At 33.5% G+C, this 7,628-nt stretch overlaps 1 pseudogene; it reads right to left on the reverse strand.

Annotated features, from left to right (window-relative positions):
• Window positions 1-5,844: 5,844 nt before the first annotated feature.
• LOC118636126 lies at window positions 5,845-7,375 on the reverse strand (annotated as a pseudogene).
• Between the last annotated feature and the right edge of the window lie 253 nt (window positions 7,376-7,628).

A 7,628-nucleotide genomic window follows, 5' to 3' on the forward strand; every position in this document is an offset into this window, starting at 1 on the left:
TTTCTCCATTTGTATAAGGATTCCAGTCTTTGAATTTGGGACCATCCTAATGATCTCATCTTAAATAATTACATGGTCAAATACTCTGTTTCTAAATAAAATCATATTTGTGGTACTCAGGGTTAAGAGTTTGACATATAAATTTGAGGGAAGAGACAATTTAACTGATGCCATATAGTAAATATAATTTATGTACATTTTTGTTACAATAATGTATATAATGTATATTTATAGAAGATATTTTGTTTTAAAATTGTTTAAAAGGCCCAGCTGGTGTGGCTCAGTGGCTGAGCATTAACCCATGCACCAAGATTTCACCGGTTCAATTCCCGGTCAGGGCACATGCCCAGGTTGTGGCCCGATCCCCAATGGGGGCATGCAGGAGGCGGTCAATCAAGGTACTCTCTCATCAATGTTTCTATCTTTTTCTCCCTGTCCCTTCCTCTCTCTCTAAAATCAATAAAGGAAAAAAATTTTTTTTTTAAAGAAATTGTTTAAAAGTTCTAGTATTATGAACCATCATGTTTCCTGATTTCATACAATTATCATTACATGAAAGAATACATTATCCCAAGGACTTCATAAGAAATTCAAGGTGGATGAAATACAGAGAATTGTAAGTACTTTTGCACATTATAACTTATCAGGTAGTGTGTGGTTCTGTAGTAAAGACAGGACAACTTTGTTCACACAGCAAATTGTTATGGTTGGAAAAGAAAAAATCTAATCTCAAATTGTTGTATTTAGCGACTGTGGACATTAGAAAAATTTTATTATTTTATGAAAAGTATTTATCATACCTTAAAATCCATATAATCAGTTCCTTGAGTATAAGAAACCATATTTCCTTGTTTTCTGTTATTAAGAATTACATATTTCTCATTTAAAATGTCTTAGATACTGAGCATTTTTGTTTATATTATAGATATGATTTTTCTATCATATGTCATAACAGTTTATTTCTGGTTTGTAAGAAGGTTATTGATTTTTGTATATTAATATATCTAGACAGCTTGCTAAGATTTAGAAAGCACAGTGAGTCCCAAACAAGATAAACCCAACAAGGCCCACACCAAGACACATCACAATGAAAATTTCAAGGGTTAAAGGCAAAGAGAGAATCTTAAAACCAACAAGAAAAAAGCAGTTAGTTACATACAAGGGAGCTCCCATAAGAATTTTGACTGATTTCTCAACAGAAACTTTGCAGGCCAGAAGGGATTGGCATGTGCCCTGACAGGGAATCAAACCAGAGACCTCTTGGTGCATGGGTCACTGCTCAACCACTGAGCCACACTGGCCGGACTTCTCTGGTACTTCTCAATAGCAATATCATACTTGAATTTTCATATTTATAACTTGTATTTCAAAACAAAAAGTAGGCTCAGTCACTCTTCACAAATTAAAACAAATAAATGCAAAAAGTTGTACTTGAGCTTAACCAAAATCTTTATTTCTTCTTTCCTGACAAGGGCCATTAATGACTACTTGTTTTGTTTTATGTATTACACACACACACACACACACACACACACACACAATTGTGAACTTATGAGAGCTTCATTTTAAAAGAAATTTAAAATTTGGCATAACTACTTTAATTCAACAAATAAAAGGCATAAACGTCCTATCCTGATCACACCATGGTTTTTCCCTGCTCTGCAAAAGCAAACGTTATAAGCACAATATCTATTCTATCCTTCTCATATCGAGTTGATCAAATCAGACTCACAACAACACTTAAAAGTAAAGGCATAATACTCTCAAGATCCATCCTTGTTGTCACAAATGGAAATATTTCATCCTTTACTATGACTGAGTAGTACTCCATTGTGTTTATGTACCATATCTTCTTGAGAGTATCATGCTAAGCGAAGTAAGTCAGATGGAAAAGAATAATCATATGATTTTACTCACATGTGGATATAAAACAGAAAGCAACAAAGGAACAACCAAAGCAAAAAAACTCATAGAGACCAAAAAAAAAAAAGGTGGTTGCCAGCGGAAGAAGGTGTGGGGGCAGGATGAAGAAGGTAAAGGGGTTTAAATTTAAGGTGACAGAAGAAAACTAGACTTTTCCTGGTGAACACACAGTACAATATACATATGATGTATTATAGAATTGTATACCTAAAACTTATGTAATATTATTAACAAATGTCAGGCCAATAAACTTAATAAAAAAGTTTAGTGAAGTCCGGCAGGTGTGGCTCAGTGGTTGAGCGTCGACCCATGCACCCAGAGGTCGCCAGTAGATTTCTGGTCAGGGCATATGCCCAGGTTCTGGGCCCGATCCCCAGTGGGGGGCATGCTGGAGGCGGCCAATCGATGTTCTCTCTCATCGATGTTTCTGTCTCTCTCTCCCTCTCTCTTCCTCTCTCTCTGAAATCAATAAAACAATAATAATAATAATTTTTTAAGTTTAGTGAAAATAGAAGTAGAAGTATATTTTGAAAGGTTTGTTTTTCCCCCTTTCATTTTTAGATTCAATTCACTCTCAGATTCTAAAAATAAAATTTTAAAAGTATTTATGAACATATTCTTTTGTTGAATTTTATTAACAAAAGGGCTCAAACTTTCAAATATGTTAAAAATGAATTTATTTCTGAAATAACAATTCCATCTATTACATGAACAGATAAATCTTGATATTTTAAAATATTGAGATATTAATATATTTTATTTTTCTGCCCTTTTTTTATTTGGTCTAGAAAACATCTGCACAAAAGCAAGTCAGTAAATAAACCCACGATATTCTTTATTGAGAAATTAAATTAGTCCTGGCTTTGATTGCAGTGATTACAAAAATCACAGCAGTCAAATACACATTCTGTGTATCATTTTAAAGAGTTTAAGTGATTGTTTTTGTACTGAGTAATTTTAAACTACTTTGCACCATCTCCGAAACATCAAAGTGACATGTTTTCACAGTCATAGCTTAATTACTGTATTTTGCAGACCTGTTGATAAAGCCTACAGGAATTCTAATTAGCTGTGATTCTGCCTGGCTCTCCCTGTTGAACAATCCACTGTTCTCAGCTTGTGGGCTCCAATACTATGTCTTGCTCAACCAAGGATGAATACCACTGCTGGCCTTCTGGCTGACATCCAGGCTGAAAAACCTGCCAAATATTTTAACCAAAGTCTGTTAACTAACCTTTCTCTTTTTGTTTTCTAGTTCAAATCTTAGCATGAGAAGGTCTAAATTTGGCCTCAAAGAAAATGAATCTCATTTCTTGCAGTAGGTTTAGAGGATGTATTTCACGTTGCCCTTTAAACTTAAGTTAATGATTTAAAATGTAGCTTCTTGTTACAGACAATAAATAAATACAGTGACATTTCCAAATTTTTGGTAATGAAATTAGGCGAAGGGAATCATTTTCAGTACTAAGTGTGCTGCGTGCTTTTAGTGGCTTCTCAACTAAAAATCTGAGTTTCATTTTAATGATGTTTAAATTTTAATAAAATCTCAAATGAAATAGAGTCATACATGACAAACAAAGTCTTGGATGATACATTAAAAGGATTATTAACTTGGTAGAACCCCTTAACATCAAAGAATAATAATACAAATGAGACGAAAGAAAGTAGAATTTCTCATAATATTTTTTATTTCTGATTTTTAAAACATTTAAATATAGATGAAGACCTTTTCTTGATACATAATTAATGACAAACAACATCATTATACTATTTCTTCTACCTAGTGGTCTGTTTCTTAAAGGAATATTAACTTTCATATTCCCATAAAATCTCAAACCCTAATAGACAAATTGTGGAGATAATACCACAGAAAACATATCTATAATTTCATTAATTCATGTGCTAATCATATTGAAAAACTTTTTCTTATTTGTATTTTAACTTTCAACATTAATCAGAGACTATAGTTTAAGTATAAGGTACAAAACTTATATTTTATTCTTAAAATATGTGAGCATATTTAACATTACTTTTTATTTGTCAAAACCAGTAGTCCATAAATAATATCAAATTGTCAGTCTAGATTGGTCAATGCGGTCATTGAAGTGTAAATTTCAGATGGATTCTTTGTATTTTAATCTGCTATAATCAAGATGCAATCAGAGTCCAAAGAACTGAATTGATGGATAAATAACTGAATTGATATAATATAGAAACAATATTGGTTAATGTCTTCAATAGGGTATTATAATTGAAAATTTGATTACTGCTCAGCTGGTATGGCTCACTGGTTGAGTGCTGACCCATGCACCAAGAGGTCACCAGTTTGATTCCTGGTCAGGGCACATGCCCAGGTTGTGGGCCCGATCCCCAGTGGGGGGCATGCAGGAGGTAGCCAATCGATGTTCTCTCTCATTGATGTTTCTATCTCTCTCTCCCTCTCCCTTCCTCACTCTCTAAAATCAATTTTAAAAAAAAGCAATAAAGAAAAACTTTTTAAAGGAAATTTGATTGCTTATTCTTATACTTAAACATCAAGTCTAAAGGATACACATTGACTTAAATTATTTTTTCATAGAATGACCATTCTGCTTTCCTGCCTTTATTGTCCTGTAATCTTTAGCTCTGAATCCATTTACTCTGTGCCTGTAACTTTATTTTAGGCTTTCTGACTAATGCAGGCCCTCTGAGGCACATATAGACTCTTGTTTACACATCTCATTGTCTGAGCATTTATTCATCCATTCAATAAGCATGTATTGAGTCCCTACAATGTGCTACACATTGAGGATACAGCAGCGAACCAAAGAGTCCATTATCTCTGCTTTCATGGAGTTTTGTTACTGGATTCATGTTTCCCTGGTACCACACTCCCAATAACTTTATCTGTGCTCTGTCCCCTCTAGCTTACCTTTTGGTCTATCTGTCTATCTATCTATTATCTATCTATCTATCTATCTATCTATCTATCTATCTATCTATCATCCAATCTATCTGCATGTTGTTAAACGAGTGTATGTTAGAAAATGTATTGATCTCAAATCTTTTTCTTTGTTAACCCTTTGTTACAAGTCATGCTCTTGCAGAAGTTATGTGGACTTAGATAAAAATTGATCCCAATCTTTAATTCCCAATAATTTATCCGAGCTTTCGAAAAACTTTTCTATGTACACAAGCATATCATATGCATATGATGCTCTCATTTCTTCCTTTCCAAACATGATCATTTTTATTTATTTATTTTTGCCTTAGCACAATGGATGGTACTTCCGGAACAATATTCGACGAAACGCTAAATGCCTCTTTCTAAATGTCAGTAGAGTATCTTTCATCAGTTCACCACTTGGTGTGTTGTTTGCTGTAGGCTAATTTCTATGTCTTAATATTAGATAAAGAAAGCTCCCTTCTATTTCTAGTTTAAATAGATTACTTCATAAACAGATGCTGGATTTTATAAAATGCAGTTCCTGCATTTGTTATAGCGATAATATGATTATTTTCTATGTCTTTCTGCTAATGTGGTAAAATATATAGTGGTTTTCAAATGTCAAACCACCTTTTTATTCCAGAAATAAACTGAAATTGCCTTGAATATATTACCCCTTTTTGTTTTGTTTTGCTAAGATTTTATTTATAATTTCTGTATTTACCTTTATTTATCCATTAAATGTTTGGTAGATTTAACTATTAAATCCATCTTGGTCTGGTGTTTCTTTTTCCAAAGGTTTTTGATTACCAGTTTAATGTTTTTAGTAGTTTTAGAACTAATCACACTTTATGTTTTTTCTTATGCTATTTTTTTCATCCCACAAGAAGCCATAACTTTATTAATGATAGAAACATTACAAATTTCAAACCAAGCTGCAGTAACTCTTTTGAAACACCAAAAAAATAAAATAAAAAGTCCCAGTTTTCAGATAGTTACACTGTTTATTTTATAATTGCATTTACACGATCATTACCATTGTTCTTCAGGGCTCGGACTGCCCTTGATCTTGACACATCTGCTTGTGACATGACCCATTCTATGTGCTTAACTTCCACACCTGTTTCATCAGCCTCTTCCTCTTCATTCCCCTCTTATACAGCTGGAGTCTGTGTTTTCTTGAATGTTTGAGGTAGCACCACCTTGAACTTTGAATTTCTCAGCAGCTGCTAGCTCTGATTGCTGAAATAAATCCTTGATCTTGGCTTCCCCCAAATGTATGTAGGTATTTGAATCTGAGCTTTTGTAGACATCTGATTTTGTGATGACAAAGAGGATATTCTTAGATTTCCAGATAGTGACCCTAGGAACTCCTGTTATCTGTCGCAGACCCAGCTGGGACATGGTCTTGGACACAGCCTTCTGTGGGGGCTCTGTTTTGCTTTACTGACAGGTTCTTCATTGATTTCAGCTGTTGTTACCAGCTGAGCTTGCTGCGTGGTTGCCTGCATGGAATCTTCTTTGAGCTCTGGTACTGATTCATCACTGTCAGGTTCTGTTCCAGACCCTGTCTCAGCCTGGGGCTGTGGCAATTCCTGCTCTGTAGCTGGGACGGTTTTTGTGGCTTCACCGGGTATTTTGCGGAGAACCGGGATGGCGATAGAAAGAGCCTTATGCTATTTTTATTCAAAATCTTTCTGCTTTCATATTTCTAATTATATGACAATAGTTCATGATAATTTCTGGGAAACATTCTCATGATATAAATATTTCAGTGCTATTCCCTCTTTTAATCAGGTATTTGCTCTTTGTACCTTTACAAACTTTTTTTGTCATCGTTTTTAGGCATAGATTTATTGATATTATTTCAAAGAACTCACTTTAGCTAAGTTGATCTTTTTATTTTGTTTCTTCTTGTATCTCCTAATGTCTTTCTTTTCTTTGTGTGCTTACTTTGCTGTTTTTTCAAACATTTTTAGATGTTTGCTAGCTCCCTGGTTTTTTTAGCCTTTCTTCTATTGAACAATGTGCGGAGTGAACATGATATACCTGAGACTGCTCTCCTTAAAAAACATTTGCTTGCTAGATTGATCATTGGCTGGCGTCTGAGAATTTGACTTGTACACAATATCCTACACTAACATAAAATTTATTCTAAATAATTAGAATGGTTCAATGTGACTACAAAATTTGAACATGCTGAAGGTACACAGATGCCAAATTTAATCTTGTACACCTGAAACATATAATTTTATAAATCGATATTACCTCGATAAAAATTATTTTGATCATAAAAATAAACCAAAATGTTCTATTTTTTTTTTTTTTAAGTAATGTGCTTCATGTTGAACACCTACTTTTCTTCTGGGAGTATGTGCTAAACAATGAGTGCCAACATACCTGAACTTTAATTAAAAACCCTGAAACCCACAATTAACATCATACTCAATGGTGAAAAGCTGAAAGTATTTTCTTTAAATCAGGAACAATCCAAGGATACCCACTCTCATCGCTTTCATTGAACATAGTGCTAGAGGTCCTAGCCAATCCAATTAGGCAAAAGAAAAAAAAAATTAAAATTGGAAAAGAAGTAAAACTGTCTCTATTGGCACACGACGTAATATTATATATTGAAACCCTAAATAATGCACTAAAAAACTAAGAAATCATTTTAAAAATTCAGTAAAGTTGCAGAATCAAAAAAAATCAATATATAAAAATCACTTGCATTTCTGTACACTAACAACTAATTATCAGAAAAGAAAATTAAAACACAATT

The sequence above is a fragment of the Molossus molossus genome, unplaced genomic scaffold (assembly GCF_014108415.1).
Source record: "Molossus molossus isolate mMolMol1 unplaced genomic scaffold, mMolMol1.p scaffold_m16_p_2, whole genome shotgun sequence".
NCBI lineage: Eukaryota > Metazoa > Chordata > Mammalia > Chiroptera > Molossidae > Molossus > Molossus molossus.